The following is a 23,424-nucleotide window of genomic DNA, read 5'->3' as shown; positions in this document are numbered from 1 at the left end:
GATAAGTGGTTGCAAGTGATTGGAGGGTGGGGAAGAAGAAGATGAACGGGTAGAGTAGAGAGGATTTTCCAGCAGTGAAAATACTCTGTATGCTATCATAGTGATGCACACATGCATTACACATTGGTCTAAACCCACGGAATGTACATCGCCAAGAGTGAACCCTAATGGAATTAGTGGACTTGGAACATGATGTGTCAAAGTAGGTTCGCCGATTGTAACAAATGTTTCCCTCTGGTGGGGAAGAGTAGTGAAGGGGGCCATGCACTTTGGAGGCAGAGGGTATATGGGAAATCTCTGTACCTTCCTCCTAATTATGCTATGAACATAAAAAGGCTCTAAAAATAGTTTTTAAATTTTTAACTATATATTATATTAGGTTAGTTTATATATTTTATATTATATTACATTATATTATATATATATATTATTAATGGCTTCCCAAGAGTAAGGAGGGAGTGGGGTTGCGAGGGAAATGGGAGCGGCAATAAAGCAATATGAGGTATCCTTGTAGTGCTGGAAATTTCTCTAGCTTGGCTGTAACCATGGCCACACCCTGGCTGTGAGAGAGAACTAGAATGCGGTAAGATGTTTCCATCGGGGAAACTGGGTAAAGGGTACATGGGATCTGTATATATTGTATCTTACGCTTCACTCCAATCTACAAGGATCTCAACAAAAGTGTTTAATTTAACCAACTGAAATGCAGTAATGCCCTTATTTTCTTCTTCAACAAGTATCTGAATCCAAGTGCAATTACTATTATTATTATTATTGTTATTTTGCTTTTCAGGGCTGCACCTGCATGATATGGAAGTTCCCAGGTTAGGGGTTGCATTGGAGCTGTAGCAGCTGGCCCACACCACAGCCACAGCAAAGCCAGATCCGGGCCACATCCGCCACCTACACCATAGCTCACAGCTTCGCTGGATCCCCAACCCACTGAGCAAGGCCAGGGATTGAACCTGCATCCTCAAGGATAATAGTTGGGTTTTTAACCTGCTGAGCCACACAGGAACCCCAAGTGCAATTATTTTTAACTGTTGCTTAAGTAATAGCTAAATAATACGATAGTTGTTACTTCCAGAATATACTACACCACACTGCGGAAAAAGTGTGGCATGGAGTGTGTGTGTGTGTGTGTGTGTGTGCATGTATCATATCACTGGGTCTCTTTGCTATACAGGAGAAAATGGCACAACATTGTAAATCAAGTATACTTTACTTTTTAAAAAGGGGATAAAAGTATGGAATGATTTTCAGGGAGGGAGGGAGAGAGAGATGAGAGAGAGACAAGAAGAAGAGAAGGAGGTGAGGAGAGGAAAACATTCAAACCTCAGACCGTCGCTCCCTTAGCGTTCCGGTAATTTTATCGTAAACTATTTTAAAACATCTTGTTTCTTCAGTAGTGGTTCTGTATTTAATTCATAATCCAAGGGTATTTTAAGAAGCACACTGAGATGTTCTGTTTCATTCTAATGATTAAGGGTGGAAATAAATGACAGTATAAATCTTTTCTACCAGATGTAACAGAATACAATGGCTATTAATAAGTGGAATTAAGTTTTAATCATGGCAGAACTGACGAAGTCTCACACGTTTCTTCCAGTATTAAAACATAATTGAAACAGTAGAAAAATGGCATTATATTCATTGGATGATTCTCAGTAAGATCAACCGCATTTCAGCAACGAAATACATTATCCATGGAACATACTGAGTTCCACACACAGTTCTAAGCTTTTTCGGGTTGAAGTGGGCTTTACTGTTATTCTTGGTTTTTATTTTTTTGGTACTTAACACAAAAAGTTAAGTACACAGGGGTTTTTTTTCCCCCTTAATTGTAATACAGTGTTAATCTAAGATTCCTTGGTTCCCTCGGGATACTTACAGAATACATTTTCATGTTTCTATATTTTCTTTATGAACTTAGTTGTGAAATAGCTGCATCTTCTCAGGAACTAAAAAGATGTGCCAAGCCCAGCTGTATCATATAGGGGATTTGAATTTGTTCTCATAACATACACTGCACATCTGGGCACTGTCTTAACACTGCAAGATTAATTACAAAATCCTATAAATTCAGTCATGTGACTCAGAGTTTTGGCAAGTGGTTCCAAGCAGACCTTCTGAGCAGTGCTTCATGGTTTATTAATCAAGAATAAGGCTAGGAAAAGTCATATTTTGCATCTATTTCCTGCAAAGGAGCCAGTGTTGGAATCTGGTTATTTGAAGCCAAAATATAATCAGTTTAAAAAGCAGAGGGGGGGAGTAGAAAATGGAAAAGTAAGAGGAAAAGTAAGAGGAAACGAAAAAAAAAAGGCAAAGAAAAGGCCATTAACATTACTAACGACTGATCGTTATTTTAGCATATTTAAATGAATAAACACAATCCCAGTATTTCTGACTTGCTTAATTATGCTGGCATTATTCACAAGGGTTTTTAAAAATATCATTTTGTTTTTAAAAATATACTTGGCCAACTCTTTTAAATAGGTCTTTGGGCTTTTCACTAAATATTTAATATATACTATTTTCTTTTCTATTTTGTACAAAGTAACATGCAAACCCATGACTAGTATTTAGACTTACCAAGTAGCATCTGCAAATGTTACATTTATAATTCATACCTTTAATCTTATAATCTATTTCTCACTTATCAAAAAAATTCAGAGAAATCAAAATGAGTTTCTTTACCAAAAAATGTTGGAGACGTTATTCTAACGAAATACAGTCAGCTCTTTGTATCTGTAAATTCTGCATCCACGGAGTCTACCAATTGTAGCTGGAAAATATTCAGAAAAAAATATTCCAGAAAGTTCCAAATAGCATGATCTGAATTTGCCACAAGCAGGCTACTATGTACATAGCATCTGCATTGCACTTGATATTATAAGTGATCAAGAAATGATTTAAAGCATGTGGGAAGCAACCATATGACCCAGCAATCCCACTCTTGGGCATATATCTGCACAAAACTTCCCTTAAAAAAAGACACATGCACCCGCGTGTTCATTGCAGCACTATTCACAATAGCCAAGATATGGAAACAACCCAAAGGTCCATTGACAGATGATTGAATTAGGAAGATGTGCTATATATACACAATGGAATACTACTCAGCCATAAAAAGAGCAAAATAATGCCATTTGCAGCAACATGGATGGAACTAGAGACTCTCATACTGAGTGAAGTAAGTCAGACAGAGAAAGACAAACCATATGATATCACATATCTGGAATCTAATATATGGCACAAATGAACCTTTCCACAGAAAAGAAACTCATGGGCTTGGAGAATAGATTTGTGGTCGCCAAGGGGGAGGGGGAGGGAGTGGGATGGACCGGGTTAACAGATGCAGACTCTTGCCTTTGGAATGGATTAGCAATGAGATCCTGCTGTGTAGCACTGGGAACCATGTCTAATCACTTATGATGGAGCATGATAATGTGAGAAAAAAGAATGTATACATGTATGTGCAACTGGGTCACCATGCTGTACAGGAGAAAAAAAAATAATGTATGGGGGAAATTTTAAAAAATTAAAAAAAAATAAAGCATGTGGGAGAATGTGCTCAGGTTATACCCAAACACTACACCATTTCATATAAAGGACTTGAGCATCACAAATTTTGGTATCAGGGAAGGTCCAGGAACCAATCTTATGAGGACACCAAGGGATGACTGTATCTCCTGAGTCCATCAAACACTTGTACATTGCAAACTTCTTCTGCATACATCTTAGGCATTATTATTTTTGTTTTTTATTTTTTGCTTTTTAGGGCTGCACCCACGGCATATGGAAGTTCCCAGGCTAGGGGGTCAAATCGGAGCTACAGCTGCCAGCCAACACTACAGCCAACCACAACAACACAGAATCCAAGCCATGTCTGTGACCTACACCACAGCTCACAGCAACATTGGAGCCTTAACCTACTGAGGGAGGCCAGGGATCGGACCCATATTCTCATGGGTACTAGTCGGATTCATGTCTGCAGGGCCTCAACGGGAACTCCACAACGGGAACTTCCACATAATTTTTAAATAACTCTAAAACAAGGGATCATATCACATGGATTACTGAGTTTTAAAAAGGAGAACGCAAGCTACACTCATTTCATTATTTTCTTTAATTAAAGAGTTTAGTTGTTAGGAATTGGGGCACTGAGTCATGGCAAAAATCTATGAAGGGTAACGTACGCGTGCCGAATATTCGGGACTTGCCAGCAACATGATTTGATAAATTAATTAAATTCTTGTATTAATTTAGGAAGGAAAAAACGACCTAAATATGTAAATGCCTAAATAAGAAATTGTGGAAATCACTGTATTTTTTTGCAGAAAGTACGAAACACCTCCCTCAAACATTGTGTAGGGCCTAGATTACAAATTTGTGGAATTAGTATTTTACTCCCAAGCCTCTTCTGGGCCTGTTTTTCCCATTTCTGTTCATTGGAAGCTACCCTCACTCTCCCAGGCAGGGAGGTGAATACCTAAATGCCTTCCCCCTCCACCTGCCCTGCGACAGGCTCCCTTCCCAGAACCATCCAACCCTTCCCTTCTCAGGGTGGGGTTTCCTGCCTGGATCTGCCCTTTCTGATTCACATTCTCACCTCCTCCCATCTGAATGGCGGTGACATCCTCTGGCTGCCTCCACAGTCTCTGAAGCTCCCTTCCTCTCCTCTCCATCCATGATTTACACCCGTGTAGGAGTCATTTTCTTGAAACATCCATTTACCATAACCCTCCGGTGCTCAAAATTCTGTAACTACCCACTGCATAGAAGATGGTTTAATTTGTTCGGCCTGGCATTCACAGCCCCGTGTGATCTGAATTCCACCCCCCCCCCATTTATTCCAGTCAATACTTCAAAGAAATAGCACTACTTGCCTCTCGCAGGACCTCTACCTGGGTCACTTGAGCCTTTGCCACAGGATGTTTCCCAGTGAGAATGCTTCCCCCACAGATGTGAGAATGCTTTCCTCCAGCTGTGGATAACTTCTCCCTTTTCTGGCGCTCTCCCTACCTCACCCAATAGCAGTAATACTGTGTTATTTATATGCATGCTTTCTTTTTCCCAGTAGACTGATAATATGCTCTCTGAAGGTAGGTTCCAATGCCACACTCATCACGGTGTGAATCACAGTATCAAAAAACACAGCGTAGGATTCCCCTTGTGGTGACTCAGGGGGTTAAGGATTTGGCATTGCTGCAGTGGCCTGGGTTACTGCTGTGGTGAGGGCTGGATCCCTGGCCCAGAAACTTCTACATGCTGCAGGTGCAGTGGAAAAAAAAAAGAAAGAAAGAAAAGAAAAAAACACAAAGTAGAAATAAATCTTTTTTAGATGGATTAATTCAAGCTCCTTTAGAAAGAAATTTGAAATTAAAAAAAAAAAAAACAGAAAATAATAAAATGATCCCTTAGGTTACAATGATAGTATGTTTTTGTCTCATATTTTTTGATAAGATAAATGTAGAAGGGTATAAAAACAGAGGTTTTAAAGCCATCTCCCTAAATGGGGTGTCTTCACTGTGCTGCTGTGCAGATTAGTTCACAGTTTTTGCTCATTTTGTAAACAAAGTTCTGACAAGGGCTTCTGGTTACTTTTAAAAGTATTTTCCATCTAGTTACCACAAAAACATAAATTTAGTTAACAAAATGGGGAGGAAATAATAGTTAGAGAACAATGATCTTTAAGGTTTTATTTTACTTTTTGGCCATGTGTGAAAAGGTTTTTTTTTTTTTTTTTTTTAACTCCTTTGTCTGGACTATTAAAAAAAAAGATAAAGTTACCTGGGCAATCCCCTGCTTTGAGAACCTCCATATGAGCCCAACTAGAAAGATGGGTTCAATTTTCAAAATCAGAAAGAGGATACATATACGCAGACGTGAACTTGACTTTAAGCTAATTTTGCAATACAAGCAGGTGTTTAAACATCTTTCAAAGGTGAAAGTATCTTTTTCGCCATTTAAATAGTCTACGCTTCAGCGGCTTTCATTGAACATTCAGCGTCTGGTGTGAATTATGTCTTGCATCAGTGCTAGTACTAAAAACACTCTGGTTTAATAAAATCCAATCCAGGGAACCACGAGCTTACCTAACACCTGAATTACAGAAGAATTCACCATAGTGTGCTTTCAAATCATTAGTTTCCTGAATGCACGAACATATCATTCAGTTTACAACTTCTCAGAAGCACATTTGAAATGCAAAGTGAGGGAGCCTGTTGTTGGACATTATGTTATATAGAATCTATGAACAATGAAATGGATAAAATTATTTTATTTATTTACTTATTTATTTATTTGCTTTTTAGGGCCACACTTGCAGGACAGGGAAGTTCCCAGGCTAGGGGTCAATCGGAGCTACAGCTGCCGCCTCCACCACAGCCACAGCAACGTGGGATCCTTAACCCACTGAGCGAGGCCAGGGATTGAACCCGCACCCTCATGGATAACAGTCGGATTCGTTCTGCTGCACCCCATGGTAACTCCCCAAATTATTTTCAAATTGCACTAAGATTCCGATGAATAGAACAGACACTTTGGAATTTAGAATCTACTGAAAGTAACAGGAGGAGGAGAGGAGATTAAAATGGAGTGAGAACTGGCTGGGCTGGGGGTCGTTACACTTTCTCAGGGAACCAGTAGACTCCGCTGACTGAGACCAGAGACATCCCATCCGGATGCCTTTTTACAAGAATGTAGGAGCTCAACTTTATATGAGCATAATCCTGGGCTAAAGACTGAAGCAATTGGCATCCTTTCTTATAATTCTTCACTCTTGCTGATGTATTTCTCTATGCACTTAAACCATTTCATGTGAGGGAACAATGACCCAGGCTTCCTTTCTCTCTCTAAATGTAGCCTATTGGGAGATCTGAAAACTCAATGCCACCAGATAGCTACAGTGTATCTTTTATTCCATCCCCTTTGCCTCAGAAACTGTGCCTCCGTATCTGCGAGTGGCATTGATTTCTGAATAAGCAGCCAGGTTGACGTGTGATCAGTTATACGGACAGGCTCGCTGCACTTTCTTATATCTGAAACATCCCTGGAGGCTCTTACAATTCCTCAATGTCATAGACTCTAATCTTTACGGCTCTTAAGTCGAAAATTAGAAAACACCTCCTATCATGATTACCTACAATATGAAATATTTACAAGGATAAGTAAAACTCCATCTTCTTTACATAAAAATACGCTTCGTATGAAAGTGCAAGATCCACCATCTTCTCCGCCGTCCCTTGCTTTAAAAGATGAACAGACAAGACCAAATTTTGAAATTTTGATCTAATCTGTTTGAAGTCACACCTCACCACTTTTAAGCTATTATTCTAACAGACACTGTTTGCTTCCATGTAAGTGGAATATCTACGGCTCAGTCAAACTGTTCACAGCCCTCGGTATGGCCAGTTCTACAATTCCAAGTGCTACCTTAACATCCTGGAGCTTCACAAGGCCCCCAACGTCTTAACCAATCGGAGGCGGTCGATTGTGATTTATTCATAAATAAATGAATGAGTGACTGTATCAGTTATGAGTCAATGTGTTGTGGCTTTAAGAAATATGACAAGGAGTTCCCATGGCGGCACAACTGGATCTGAGGTGTCTCTGTAGCGCCAGGATGCAGGTTTGATCCAGGCCAGGCAGGGTGAGTTAAAGGATTCAGCATCGCCAGAGCCGCAGCGTAGGTTGTAAGTTCAGATCTGAACTTGATCCTTGGCCTGGGAAGTACATATGCCGCAAGGTAGCCACAATAGAAAAAACAACAAAAACAAAATTAAAAAATGAATACAATTACTCATATGATTTTAAAAAGAAAGAGAGAAACATGACAAATGGTAATTCTGGCCTACCAAGCAAGAGTTTTTATATATCTATCCCTGGTACACAAAGCACTTTGCTTTTTTCACAGGTGATCAATGAGCAGTGACAATTTAACCAAGTCTTGATTCACAGGTGTCTCAGCAAAGGCTGTGGGGAAATTGTTCAGAATGACCCGAATTCTATTTTTTCTGGTTTGGAGGGCTCCTTGGGTAGTTCTAGAGAGCACAAGATTACTGAGACTTTCTGAAGCCAATCCTAGGGAAAATGAATCGAAATCCACCTTTTCTTAAAAATATTTGGTAGGCAACACTTTTCAGAGACAAAGGTGGCGTCAGGAAATTGAACCTCCCCAGAGAAGAAGGTTGGAATCCACCCCTTAGAGCAGATGTCGTGAGAGCTGGATTCCAGGTGTGGTGCCACAGCCTCCCTTTCAGAGCGTCAGTCTCAGCCTCCAAGAACACATTTCACCAGGGCCCAGATCCGTCCTCACTGACCAAAGTGATGTCATCAAAACAGCGAGCCCACCCTCTGAGAAGTGGCATGCCCCAGCCCAAAAGGGGTTGTTGAGCAGAGAGTCCCTCATTTATCCTTTCCTGGTTTATCTCCACTTCTCCACACGGATGTTGGCTTTAAATACTACTGCTTGGAGTTCCCATCGTGGCTCAGCGGTAACGAGCCCGACTAGTGTCCGTGAGGAGGAAGGTTCCATCCCTGGCCTCGCTCAGTGGGTGAAAGATCGGGCATTGCCATGAGCTGTGGTGTAGGTCACAGATGTGGCTTGGATCCCAAGCGTTGTTGTGGCTGTGGTGTAGGCCGGCAGCCGCAGCTCTGATTTGACCCCTAGCCTGGGAACCTCCATGTGCTTCACGCGTGCAGCCCTTAAAAAAAAAAAAAAAAAAAAAAATACTACTGCTAAATTCGATGAATCTAAAACTCCTACTTCTAACCCTGCCTGGCTCATTTTAGAATGAGGTTCACTATTTACCTTTTCTCTCATTCCCATTTTGGTCTATGTACTTGCCCCATTGATATAAATTCATTTCCTAAATTCCATATCAAGTGACGTGTATATATATCAACTTTATCTCCGAGGACATCACTACTGCAAAAAAAGTAGGATTTCCAGGGTTACATATTCCATTTGGCCAAACTGGAAAACAAAGAGATGGTTTATGATATTGTTTTTCTCCCATGAATTTGATATTCCTGGGTTCTTATTATTAATTTTACCATGATTATTTGCTATTCTTCTTCTCCATCACCCCAATCCACCTGCCACCTTAGACAGTTAGCTTCTTAAACACAAAAAGTGGTGTGTATATATATATATATCTTTATTTGACCCAAGAGCATATATAAGACCTTAATTTTTTAAAATTACAATTATTGAAAACAGAATGCAATTGAAATTTATGCCCACAAAGTAGGGGAGGAGCTTGATACATTTTAAAATAAAACTTAAAATGTTGTACAAGATTAAATTTTGAAATTCTAAATTACTCTGGGCTATCTCAATTAGCTAAAAGAAACTTTTAATAAAAAATCTAAATTTCAATTGGATAATTTTATATGTTATATGAGAATAAAATGAAATTAAGTGCTTTATTTTGTAATATCTAATTTTGGCTAAGGGTTCAAAATAATCATAAGTAAACACAACTTATTTGATAAGATTTTCATATGCATCAAAGAAAGCTTCTCTGGATGAAGACAAAAAGAAAGTATACCTGTGGAAATATTTGTTTTGTAATATTTACGTATTTTAATACACAATCTTAGAACTGATGCTACTCTGTACTTAGCAGAATTTTCTCAGACTTTACATCTTGACAACCAAAGAAAAAATGTTCTTAATTTAAAATATTGGGATGAAAATCAACTTCAGTATAAAAACAAAACAAAAACAACCAGTTTTAAAGATGGGACTTGAATACCCACCTCCAGCCCTTTGAGGATATACAAAAAGGATATAAAAAGATGCTTAATATCACTCTGCATCAGGGAAATGCAAGTCGAAACCACAGTGAGATATCACCTCCCACCCTTTAGGATGCTACTATCAAAATAACAACTATTGTTTGATTCCACTTATTTGAGGTTCCTAGAGGAGTCCAATTCATAGAGACTAAAGTAGAACAGGGGTTGCCAGGGAAAGGGTGGTGGGAGCAACTTATTTGATGGTATAGAATTTAGTTTGGAGTCATCAAAAAGTTCAGGAGATGGAGAGTGGTGATGGTTGTACGATACTGTGAACATACTTAATTCCACTGAATGCTTCACTTAAATGATCAATGGTATATCATGCATATTTTAGCACAATATAAACGTTTAAACATTTTTTTCAAACTTGAGATCTACAGAGGACAGCCAATTATTTTCCAGTTATTAACCATGAAATGCTAACATTTCTAGTTCAAATTCTATGTTCCAGGGTCCAAACACAATCTAGGGAATGCATATTAGTAATCCACAGTTGGTAGGTAATAAAACATACGGAGGTTAAGAATTTGCCCAGGAATATACCTCTGGTAGGGAGTGAGCTTGGACTCAAATGTGAGCAGGCTGCCCCGTCCGTGTCCCTCCTGGCGTTTGACATTCTCCAGCCCGAGTCTATAAAACGTTAATCCAAGACCACACATGTGGTTAGTATTTTTTCACTTACACATTTTCCCCACCAAATTGTAGCTGTAATGCATGAAAGAAATCCAAGAAATATATTGTCATTTTCTGCAACAGTGTCGTCTTCATCTGTCATAAAAGTAGGGGACAGAGAGGTTTCCTTCAAGCCCAACCCCGCCTGAAATAAGGTGACTATATTAAACAGGGCAGGAAATCACAAGACCTCCGTTACACATGCAGCAATAGAGCCGCCAGCTAGGTAAAGAATTTTCACCATGAAAATACAACTTTGCTTTGCCTCATGTACATTGTGCATCATGAGCATTATGGAACAACTGTATCACTATCAATGATGACACGTTCTAACTGCACACGCTTCCAGCTTTCCAAGGTATCGCTTCATCTATTGTCTCTGACTTTATCCTCAGTGCAACCTTGTGCAAATGAAGACAAGGGTATTAAGCAATTTGCTTAATGGCAGATCTGGGAATAAGAACCAGATCCTCTTGGGTGTGTTCAATAATTACTTGTTTATAAACTGACCTCTTGGGATTCTCCCGGAGAAAAAATGCGATGAATCTTAGGCCAGCTCACAGACTCCCTTATGTCAATTTAAGTTAAAACAAAGTTACCCATTTAAAACATTTTTTGATTATGTGATAATTTTATTCATAAAATATCCCCAGTTATTGTAGTCAAATTAAGTTAAGAAATCCAATCTCAGCTCGCGCCTTGAAACCTCAAATTTTGAATGGGTTATGATGATCTGTGCCCCAGACAAGCCATACCATAATGTCTGCTCAATGTAGGCATAAATCTTATTAAAATATGAAAGCAAAGGTGAAAGATAAATTAAGCAGCGATAAGAAAATGCTATTTTATTATTAGAATAAAAGAATCAGCTGTAATGACAACTAATAAAAATGAAAAAAGATACATGATTAAAAAACGCTAAATACTAATTATGGGATCTGAAAAGTTGAAACAAGAAAATTCATATTAGGTAAAAGCAGAAGGAAGATCATTTATAAAGTCCATTGAACATTTAAAATCCGGAAAGGAGATGACTATACATGTAATGAAATGGATATTGGGAAGCCAATAAAACTAATGTGGGTATGAATTTTCTAAGTGAGAGTTTAGCTTAAAAACTAATATTTACTACAGAATTTTGGCAGAAGTAGGTTTTATGTACCCAAATCTGTGGACGAATCACATAATTTCTTTTAATAATTCAAAACCATTGAGACCCAGACAGACTAATTGATTAGGCCCAAATCACACAGTTCGACTGAACCCAGGAGACGCATAAAGATGCATCCTAACATTTTCAGGGCTTGATAAAGAGGATGAAGACGCCCACATACCTCGTGCCCCAGGCCTGGTCCTACCCCTGCTTTTCCCTCCCCAGATTCCTTCCTGCACCACCTGGGGATACACATCTGCTTCTGTGAACACTTCAGCCTGCAAGTCGAGATCTGCCTCCTCCCCTGAACCACCACCTCCTGTGCACCTCTCAGACCTAGAAGCAAGCCACCCCCATGACACAGGCCAGGAAGGTGGGGCAGAGGAAGAGGCCACGGTGGGCTCTAAAGCTAAGGAGTCTTCCAGTAGGAAATTCAGGGTCTCAGGTACCCAGATCACAGGGCAGAAGCTGGGCTTGGCTCTGGGTGGACTCTTCTGCTTGACTCCAGGGGTTCTTCTCACTGCAGCCAGGGGCAGGGCTAGACTACGCCAGAGCAGTTCCTCTCATGCATGGCCACTTAGCTAAGCCTTCCTTTCCCAGGCTTAAGAGTGGCACTTTTTATAAATCCCGTACATTCGTATAGTATTCTTGGAAACCAAAGCAGTTTCACACACATGATATCACTGGACCTTCCTGGGACCCCCATGATATAGAAAAAACAGGTGTCACTGAGAAAAGTAAGAAGCAGAGAAAAGGACTCAAAGTTAGAAAGAAGCAGAGCTCAAGTTTCACACTGTCCACCGCCATTCTGTTTCTGTTCCTGCCCTTCAATAACTACCCACAATGTCACTCTTTAGGGTGGGAAAGCCACCGTGCTAGACCACAACCAAAGGGAGGGACCCGAGCCTGAGCCCTCATCTAAAAAATCTGGCTTCAGGATTTTGGAAACATTCGAGGTGAATAAAGTTAAGATTCCACATACCCTGGAGTTCCCCTGTGGCACAGCAGGTTAAGGATCCAGCATTGCCACTGCAGCAGCTAGGGTCGATGCTGTGGCGTGGATGTGATTCCTAGCCCAGGCATTTCCACATGCCCTGGATGCAGCCAAAAACAAATAAACAAACAAACAAAGATTCCGCATATCCTACCATAGATCACTAACTACCTGAGACTTCTTGAGCTGCCATAACAAAGGACCCCAGACAAGGTGACTTGCATCACAGAAACGTATTTTCTCACAGTTTCAGAGCCTTCAAGGCCAAAATCAGTATCTGCAGATTCCATGAGAGTTCTCTTCTGGGCTGTGGGCAGCTGACATCTTGCTCTGTCCTCAGGTGGCCTGTCCTTCAGGCATGCAAAGAGAGAGAGAACTCTCATGTCCATTCTTATGAGGACATTAATCCTGTGGGGTCAGAGCCCCTCTTATGACCTCATCTAATCTTTGTCACCACTTCACTGGCTTATCTCCAAATACAGTCACATTGGGGGTTAGGGCTTCAGCTTATTAATTTTTTGGGGGGGGCGGGGGGAGATACAGACATTTCACGTAAAGCATTAATCCAGATATACGTTTCTATTACAAAAGTAGGGTCCAATACGTCGTCCATCACCCTATTCTGCAGGTTCTTTTATTAGAATTGATTAAATTCCACAAACAATTGCCTAAGAGCACTTGAAGAGTTTTACACTCTAGATTGATCTATAGATAACTGCAAACATGTGTTAAGCGTGGTATAGACGGGCACAGAACATTCCTCCTGCTTCTGTCATGAGCAAAACTTAGCTCCAGACCCCTCCACCTCTACCCAGCAGCCATGGGTCGGGTGTCTCAGCTGCTACTGTGTCCCGCATAACAGGGATAGACGTACCTGCAGTGATACCTGCAGTATCCTTATAGACAAGTTCTATTCTGCCAAAAAATTAATCATTCTTTATTTATTACAGTCAGAACATATGTATTGCTCCAGAAACTGCCCTAAGTGCTAGGGATAGAACAACGCGCCAGCCACTGGGTCTGTCCTCGTGAAGCTCACAGTCTACTGATTACATAGCAAACGTTTTCCTGAGCCATGGCATTCATGTTTTTGCCGTAATGTTATTTCTGCCCATATGGCCCAGCTGCATGACTGTCTCCTGATATTGGACCCTGATAATTTTACAGTAATGAAGCTGCTATGCTAAATAACACTCTCCACATTTTCTGTCATTTTCTTCCTGATTTTAGGTTTTAATATGGATTAATCCTGCTATCAATGGAAATAAGTTTTAACTGACACAAGAGAATACATTTTGAACACGGTTATAACATGAGTAGAATATCTGTCTTTTGTGTTCACAGAAGAAAATTCGCACGACCAGCTGACTGCACAGTTGTTGAGACGGGATAGTTTCTTCTCAAGTTTCAATGGTTGATTTGCCACTTTTCTCAGGTCTTTAGCTCAAAGCTGCTTGATTTTGTGCCCTGTTATTTACTTATTTGTTTTTTGCCTTTTTCTTGTTAGAGCCGCAACCATGGCATAGGGAAGTTCCGAGGCCAGGAGTTGACGCAGAGCTGCAGCTGCACCACAGCCACAGCAATGCTGGATTGGAGCCATATCTGCCACCCGTGCCAGAGCTCACAGCAACATCAGATCCTTAACCCACTGAGCAAGGCCAGGGATCAAACCAGCATCCTCAAGGGTAACTAGTTGGGTTCATTATTGCTGAGCCATAACAGGAACTCCCTGCACCCTTTTAATAGTGGCTTTGTTGTTGTTCTGTCTGAAAGCGTTGAAGATTTATTTATTTATTTATTTACTGTCTTTTTAGGGCCACACCCACGGCATATGAAAGTTCCCAGGCTAGGGGTCGAATCAGAGCTGTAGCCGCCAGCCTGCACCACAGCCACAGCAATGTGCGATCCAAGCCACATCTGCAACCTACACCACAGCTCACAGCAATGTCGGATCCTTAACCCACTGAGCAAGGCCAGGGATCGAACCTGCATCCCCATGGTTCCTAGTCAGATTTGTTTCTGCTGAGTCACGATGGGAACTCCAGTTTGTGATGTACTCTGGAGATTAAGAGTTTGAGCAGTCACTCTTTTTGTCTGTGCTCTCGCTTAACTGAGGTTGACGGGGGCACATGGAAACGTTTGGATCTGCAAATCAGACCGTTTTTCCACTGGTGAAACTGTCAATGACAATGGTGAATATCCGTTTTCTTTTCCTGTGTGAGATGCCTTCAGGTTCGAATCTCCATGCTCTATTCTTCAGAAATGCCATCTTCCTTTTCAATATTTAAGTTGATTGTACGTATGCCCCTGCCTTTAACGGACTCTTGCTTCTCAAGTAAGTCCTCTGCTCACTGACGTAATTCTCCGAGTATCAGCTCTGTTCTTCGCTGGCCCCCAACCCAGACGTGAACTCTCCTACTGACTTTATCATGGTACAGAAATTCTTCTGCGTCAGTTCCATCTCCTTCGTACACTGTTTTCTTGTCACTGAGCCTTTTCTGTGGTTTTCTGAGACTGTTTCAGACAAGCTGAATCCTCATCTGTCTTATCGTTAAGATCTTATCTTAACCTATCCAAATAGTTTGCCTTTGTCCAGCTCCTCGTACAAAGTACTTCCATAAGCTGCTTCCTCTGACTTTTCAGAAGGATGTTTCCTTTACCTTGATGGGGAGTGTTTTCTATGGTCTCTATGTAAGTTTTACTTTTGCTGTTGTTGCTTTCTGTTCATTCTTCCAGGAATCGGGAGATATTTTGCAGTTGCTTCCAGCGTTTACCAATGACCAGCGAAACGTATTCTCCCCATCATCTGTGCACTCGGGGGCTGGTGGCAGGCGTCTCTCTCTCTCTCTTTTTCTTTTTTTTTTTTAATCTTTTTAGGGTCGCACCTGCAGCATAGGGAGGTTCCCAGGCTAGGGGTCTAATCGAGGCTGTAGCTGCCAGCCTACACCACAGCCACAGCAACACAGGATCTGTGGTGCATCTGTAATCTGCACCACAGCTCACGGCAATGCCAGATCCTTAATCCATCAAGCGAGGCCAGGGATCGAACCCATGTCCTCATGGATGCTAGTCGGGTTCATTAATGGCTGAGCCATAATGGGAACTCCGAAGGCTTCTCTTGAATCAAAAAAGGCCCAATTACCAGTTTCTGGTAGGACTTTGTCTACTGGACTCACCCTAAACACCACATCCCTTACCTGGTTCTTTTCACCTTGGATGGATGAAAGCTGTCATTGCCAGTACAAATGCCATCCGCACCCACCCAATATTTTCTTGTGGAAACTATACTACTCAGAGTGTGACATATTTCTACCAACTCTCCCACCCTGACGATACTGTCTGCCCAGTTGTTTTCTGGATCTTGGCATTTCCAACGAGTGGAAATACAAGACAGGTGGCCAATATGCTACCCCAGCGAGCAATGATCAAACAGGGCAGTTATCTCGTGGACAAGGAAGGAAACACTGGGAAGAAAGTGCATCCCCCCTTGAAGGGAAGTCTTTTTATTCACATGGGGCCATGGTGCTTCATCTTTACAGTGACTAAAGCAGCCTTCCAGATGCTAGTGATAGAATTACCACAAGTGTGGTTTGTTTATCACTTTCTGTTTGTTTGTTTGGTTGGTTGGTTATAGTCAATTTTGATCTTTCCATATCATCCTAGGAACGTGGAAAGGTTTATACCAAGGGCTGATAGCTTTAATTTAAACCTACAAAATTAAGAGTTCCCATCCTGGCTCAGTGGTTAACGCATCTGACTAGGAACCATGGGGTTTCAGGTTCAATCCCTGGCTTCGCTCAGTGGGTTAAGGATCCCGCGTTGCTGTGACCTGCGGTGTGGATCGCAGATGCGGCTCGGATCTGGCGTTGCTGTGGCTGTGACATAGGCCGGCGGCAACAGCTCCAATTCGACCCCTAGCCTGGGAACCTCCATATGCCCCCGGTGCAGCCCTAAAAAGACAAAAAATAAATAAATAAATAAAATAAACCTACAAAATTAAAAAAATTTAATTTGAAAGTCCATTTACATAGACACAAAGAATTACATCATTGACCACTGCAATTGGACAAAGGCTGTCAACTTTAAGCTACCTTATGAAACTAGTTACCTGTCGTGTGAACAACATCCATGCCAAAAAACCATCCAAAATCAGATCTATGTGCACAGGTACCCTATTGGTTCGATGGTCAGCCAAACCCGCAACGCTAGTGACTTATGGTTAAACTAATGGAAATATTTTTCTCCCTAAGGATTTATCCTTGCACACTTTGGAAGAGACCCTCTGACCATCTCCTCATTCTACATGGTAACCACTTTAAAGTGACGCCAGTTCTGAAGCAAGATTAAGAATCAACAATAATCTGGGAGTTCCTGCTGTGGCTCAGCAGGTTAAGAACCTGACTAATATCCATGAGGATGTGGTTCAATCCCTGGCCTCGCTCAGTGGGTTAAAGATCCATCATTGCCACGAGCTGTGGGGTAGGTCGCAGAGGTGGTTCAGATTCCATATTGGTGTGGCTCTGGCATAGGTTGGCAGCTGCAGCTCTGATTCCATCCCTAGCCTGGGAACTGCCCTATGCCATGGGTGTGGCCCTAAAAAGACAAAAAAAAAAAAAACCAATAATAATCTGGTGAACCTACCCCTCAACCACACACACACACACACACACACACACACACACACACACACACACACTGTTACAGAGTTAATCACAGTCTCATCAAAAGAGCAGGGTATTAGCACATCTGATCTATTGCAAAACCCATTAGGATGCCCCCAAGAAAATAAATGAAAGAACCCCTTTGGGGAAAACTGTAGATTGCATCAAATTTTGCCACAAAAGAAGGTTGAAAATATTATGAGTCATCCCAGGAAAGTTTGTCATTATGATTCAGTATTTTCTTCAACTATTAAAACATGCTCAAATTTAAAACTAAATAAACAGCCACATTTATCTTTATATCATGTGAGAAAGCACAGGAAGAAGAGAAGAATGCCACAATTAATCTTTTTTCCATTCACGTTTGCATCTTCATTCCTGAAACCCATTTTAAAAACAATAGGGCAGGACACCACGGAAATGAAAGGTCCTTTCTCATTAGACTTTAATGTGTGACGACTTTGTGATGAAATTGAAAGCATGACTTTTTAGTACAGTGCCAGAGGTCTAGGGCCAGGAAATTGTATCAAAATGATACAAAATATTTCATATCCTTTTTTAAATTGCCAAATGTGGTCATAAATTCCATGTCATAACAGCAGGTAATATTTATAACAATTAATGTTAGTGTTTATCTAAGGGCTCTTAGTCTCTCACATAACACATTATGTTGCAGAAGGATAATATCTCAGATTTATGAAACTCACTGCCTCTTCAACTCCATGCTCTCTGTTTTTGGGGTTTTTTTGTTTTTTATTTTTTTAGGGCTGCACCAGCAGCATTCCATTCCTTTTTATTTAACCTCCCAGGGCCAAGGGTCAGAAGTGGTCAGACTGCTATAGACAAAAATGAGAGGAATGTCAAAATAATGAATGCAAAACTTTTTAAAAGAATAGCCTTTTCTTTTAAAGTTTTGCATAGGTTTTATACGAACAACATGAAAGAGGATAAGTGCTTGCCCATTTCTAGGCCTGATGTGTCAGAGACGACACTGTAAATAAGCATATTGTGTCTTTTTGAAGGGTACTGGGACCTAGCACAGTGCTTGACACATGGGGGGTACTGACTGGATCAATTACTTTTAATGAACATGACTGGATCAATTACTTTTCCTTTGGAAGCTTTTATTCAACAGAAGGTGTTGATTCATTATCCAAAAAGACTTATTGGGATTGTGTCTGTAAAATTTGTCTTCTTTCTGGCTCTTGTTCCCCTAAATTTTTGAATGAGGCAAACCAGATTGTCTAGCATCCCAGACACTTTTCATTTGTATTCGTGTTCTCATCTGTACATTAATAAAGGCATATTATCTGCCTGTTGCCCTGTCTTTTGCTGAAGAAAGCCATGGCAATCCCATTTAAAGTCTTTTAACCTCTTCACTTTGTGGTTCTGGCTACAGCAGAGCCTTCTGGGCTTTGGAACATAACAGCGCCCCTTTATCACCCTGAATGGTTTATTAGAACCTGCTTGTACTGATGATTCAGTTTTACTAGGGTGAGGCCACCACTCCAGGACTTCCCACTCTGTTTGGGGACTCTTCTGTCATTTTAATGTTTAGGGGTTTGTTTCCCTGTGACATGGGCTTTCACTGAATTTTAGCATTGTTTACATTATTTATTATCGGGAGGCAAATTGAAGAGGGTGGAGCATAGTGCCCTGTGCGCCAGCATCGCTCTGAAACCTGTGGCATAACAATCTCACTGAGAATATTCAGGCCCTCCGAAGGCTGCATGAAGACTCTTGGCCAAATGGATGCTACTGTTTTCAGTTACAGACACAAACAGAAAAATGATGCTTGACCTCCTTCAAAACTCGAATTGTGCCGCTCCAACTGCTTTACCCAACCTGATGCAGTTTCGACTTCCCTTGATCTTGTTCACCTGATTCCCAGCAGCTGGGTATATGGAGGGCCAGAAAACATACGGGCAAAGACCTGAGGTCCTGGGGGCCAAAAACTCAGTGAGACTCAGGCTCCTGCCCCATTTTCCTGATTCCGTCATCTTTTTTGGTCTTAATTTTTTTATCAGAGGTAATTTACAATGTTCTGTCCATTTCAGCTGTACAATGAAGTGGCCCATTTATACATTTATATGCATTCTTTTTTTCAGGTCACCTTCTATCACGTTCCATCGCAAGTGTTTGGATATAGTTCCCTGTGCTGTCCCAGCAGGCCCTCATTGCTTATCCATTCTAAATGCAATCGTTTGCACTTACTAACCCTAAACTGCCCGATTTCATCTTCTGACTCCATCTACAGGCCTGGAGTCCTGCCTCGCCTTCTGTTCTGCAGCCTGCTGTTTCTCTGCCCCAGACTTCCAGCTACCTCTAGCAAGAGGGATGCTTTTGGAACCCAAGCCCACAAACCCCACTGAGCTCAGCCTTCCTTTGGGGTGAATTCTCTCCAGCCTATTTTGTGAACGTAGCCACTGGGGCTGCACTGGTCTTGTCTGCTCTTCTTCTCTGTCGAAAACGGAACTTTCTTATCAATGAGGTTCGCCCTCACAAGACCTGAGACAGGATGACAAATCTAACGACCACCAAAGTGAATCTGAAAAGTGAATGTTATTTTTACAGAAAAAAAAAAAAAATATATATATATATATATATATAACTTACGTAAATTAAACACCATCACTGTGAGGAAGAATGATAGCGCTGAACTGCCGTGGCTCTAGAAAGGGAAGGACATACCATTCGAAACTGTATTTGCCAAGATCAGGGCTGGCTGACACATCTTAGCGTCCGCTCAACTCAAGCATCAGAAATACCTTTGGTTTTGGTTTTTTTGGTTTGTTTTTCCAGGCCACATCTAAAATCAGAGAGAAGGAAAACAAACGTTTAAATAGTCATTTAAGGATCAGTAGGTGTCGCTAATCAAAACCTTGTCATTTTTAAATCAATCTTCAAAACCCAAAGGCGAAAGTCATGCCTCCCCCCCTTTTGTAACACCCGCAGTGACATGAGGGATTTAATTAGGAGTGAAATGCAATGATCAAGAAAACATGAAAAGAAAAATACTACACGGTTAAGGTAAAACAAACAAACAAACACAATACAACAACAAACCTAAATACCTATAAAAGCTAAATACCTATACCTAGTAACCATACCCTAACCCTAACCCTAAATACCTATAAAACCCTAAATACCTATAAAAGCTAAATACCTATACCTAATACCTATTTTCCTGGTGACTCTGTGATGGATTAAAATAGTCTGGAGTGATAGGCCTTCAACAACCCTTGAAATGGTGAAATTCTTTGACTATCTGGCCTTGCAAACCACTATCTTCCAGTGTAAATCAGCAAAGAACACAGAAAATCAACGGGGCTGAATTCTTCCAAATTTAGGCAGCCTGCAATGCAAAGATACCGGGCCTAGTGAAGCATCCAAATGAATGCCATCCAAAGTCAAACCTTTGCATTTGTAGGCCTTTCCTGGGTAAAAAAGCTAATGAATAAATTCCATGACTACTTTTTTTCTGGTATGCAAATCTTCTTTGGCAAGTTCTTTACAACAGCCATCGCACAGAAGTTAATGAAATCCATGCAACAGCCAAACGTTAATACCATTTAGGGGCCAAATGCTACAATCACCACTATTGTTCGATTGCCTTTGAAGAGCAACCCACACAATACCCTTGATCCCTTGTTCACAGTTTCTGGGAATTTCAGAAAACTTCCTGTTAGTGACTTAATAGCATGCATCTTGAGGTACTTATTTTTTCCAGAATTTGAAAATTCTAAAGTCACTGGCATCTGAATTATTCCACAAATGATTTTTCTTCAAATATGGACTGACTACGATCTGAAACTTCACGCATTCTTTGAATAGCCGAGTTATTTAATAGAACAGGAAGGTCAAAATACCTGATTCTCTGAACTCCAAGATCACCTCATTTCCAAACCACAACCCCACTAAGAATAAACAGCATTCAATGGAAGAATCCAACCAGATGCCGAAATATCTTTCATGCTTCACTCACTAAATCTTGACCTGAAACATGAGTTTTTAAAAAAGTAGCAAAAACAGCTGAACTATTTCTGCTTTCCTATGGGTAGCTTCCAATTTGTCTGAGTTTAAAAAAACAAAACAAAACTTTGCACTGATTTTTAAGGCAAATAAAACCAGCTCTCAATTTCTAATAAAATAAATCCTTCTAGGTTTCATATCTCTAGGCTTTCTGGAGATAGCAAAAACTTCATAGGTTTTAGTACAAAGCTGAAGAAATTTCTCTCTGCATCAATGACTAAGACCTAGGTTGTAGAAAGCTGTGTCGTTTTGTGCAACAAATTGCATCAATCTGGCTTTCTCTGATAGTGTGTGTTTAATACTACCAATACTTACCATCTAGCAGGAAGCCTCAGTGGCAATAGCTAAACAGTTGATAAATAAACAAGCACATTAAACGAATAAACATCATAGCTAACCTTATTAATGATTAAGCAGTGAACAGGTTTTTAAAAATCCATCTCCTTGAAAATAAGTTTTTGGAGTTCCGTCTTGGCTCAGTGGTTAATGAACCTGGCTAATATCCATGAGGACGTGGGTTCGGTCTCTGGCCTTGCTCAGAGGGTTAAGGATTGGGCGTTCTTGCGAACTGTGGTATAGGTGGAAGACGAGGCTCGGATCCCGCGTTGTTGCGGCTGTGATGTAGGCCGCCAGCTACAGCTCTGATTCAACCCCTAACCTGGAACTTCCATGTGCCCCAGGTGGGACCCTAAAAAGAAAAAAGCCAAAAAAAAAAAAAAGAAGTTTCTGCAAATGCAGGGGTATGATCTCCAAATATTTAATGTGGGCATGGGACAGTAGCACAACATGCGTATATTTGTATATATGTATATTTAGATGAAATATAAATATAAATAAATCGGTTTACTGTACATCTGAAACTAACACAATATTGGAAATCAGCTAAATTTCAGTTAAAACAAGAAATGTCTCAAGCAAGACTCTAGCCATGGATAGCAGGGTTCCTGGTTCCATTTTGTTTTTAATTCTCCTAATTAATAAATGGGTCTCATTTTTAGTCTTTTTAAAGCACTGGAGGTCTCACAGAACAATGGCTTGTCACTGATTTAAAGATTTTTCTACAGTTTGAGGAGGGGCTTAAAAAAAGGGGGGAGGATGCCAAAAACAACTGGTGCTCTTTGCTTTCAGGGTATGACGTTCACGTAGGGAAGGTAATCAGTGGGAGCAGAAGCGACGTCAGCCTTCGAGCATCCTCGGAAAACTGCCATCACTGCCCCCACCAGTGCACACAGGCATACGACCCAAAGGACCAGCCTGACCTACTCTTCAATCCTAACCTTTAAAAAAAAAAGAAAAAGGCGAGAGAGAGAGAGAGAGAGAGAGAGAGAGAGAGAGAGAGAGAGAGGGAGGGAGGGAGGGAGGGAGCCAAAACAACAAAGTATGCTCCAGTAAGAAGAAAACTGGTGTCAAAACCCATGGGAATGATGGTTACGAATTATAACTATGAACATAGTTACAAGTCTAGAAATGACTCATCCTTAAGAGCATTGATTTTGGAGGCGGATCACACTTTACGTTACCTCGGCACCATCACCTGACGGTCGTGTGATCTTGGGCAAGTGATGTAATCTCAGTTTTCTCATCCTGAATGTGGGCATAACAATACCAGCCCCATAAGGTTATGAGGGACATTAAATAAATAGTCAGGCACTTAGAAAATAGGAAATGTGTACACGCCTACATCCATACGCATGTGTGTATATGCTGCTCTGAGTAATTCAACACTCAATCTTTTCCATCAGTTGTCTTCCTGGATATTCAGACTCTCAAAGCAAAGCAATGGGTCCTAATGAGAATACGTCTGATGGTAAAAATGCAAACAAATTAATCTGGCTACATGTAGAGGTTATTCACAAAAGAGAAGGTTATCTTATTAGAGAGATTATAGAAATATTTTAAATCAAGGATACAGACGTCCCACATTATATTTTATTTCCACCTGGCCCAACATGTTATGATTAATTCTGAGCACCTATAACATAATCTTAAACTCTAATGGGACAGGTCAGAAAAATGAAGGGCTCTTTTTTTTTTTAAACCCAGCCTCTCATAATTTAAAACGTAACCTTTTGGTTTACATGATGCCTGCAAGCTGTGACACG

At 40.7% G+C, this 23,424-nt stretch overlaps 1 long non-coding RNA gene across 1 annotated transcript in view; it reads right to left on the bottom strand.

Annotated features, from left to right (window-relative positions):
* The window catches only part of LOC106504312, a 111,592-nt gene extending 89,770 nt beyond the window's left edge, over positions 1-21,822 (bottom strand). The window contains exon 1 of the long non-coding RNA XR_002346294.1: positions 19,982-21,822. This is a non-coding gene — a long non-coding RNA (uncharacterized LOC106504312). The remainder of the gene's footprint in view (positions 1-19,981) is intronic.

The sequence above is a fragment of the Sus scrofa genome, chromosome 7 (assembly GCF_000003025.6).
Source record: "Sus scrofa isolate TJ Tabasco breed Duroc chromosome 7, Sscrofa11.1, whole genome shotgun sequence".
NCBI lineage: Eukaryota > Metazoa > Chordata > Mammalia > Artiodactyla > Suidae > Sus > Sus scrofa.
This window is presented reverse-complemented; position numbering and strand designations above follow the sequence as displayed.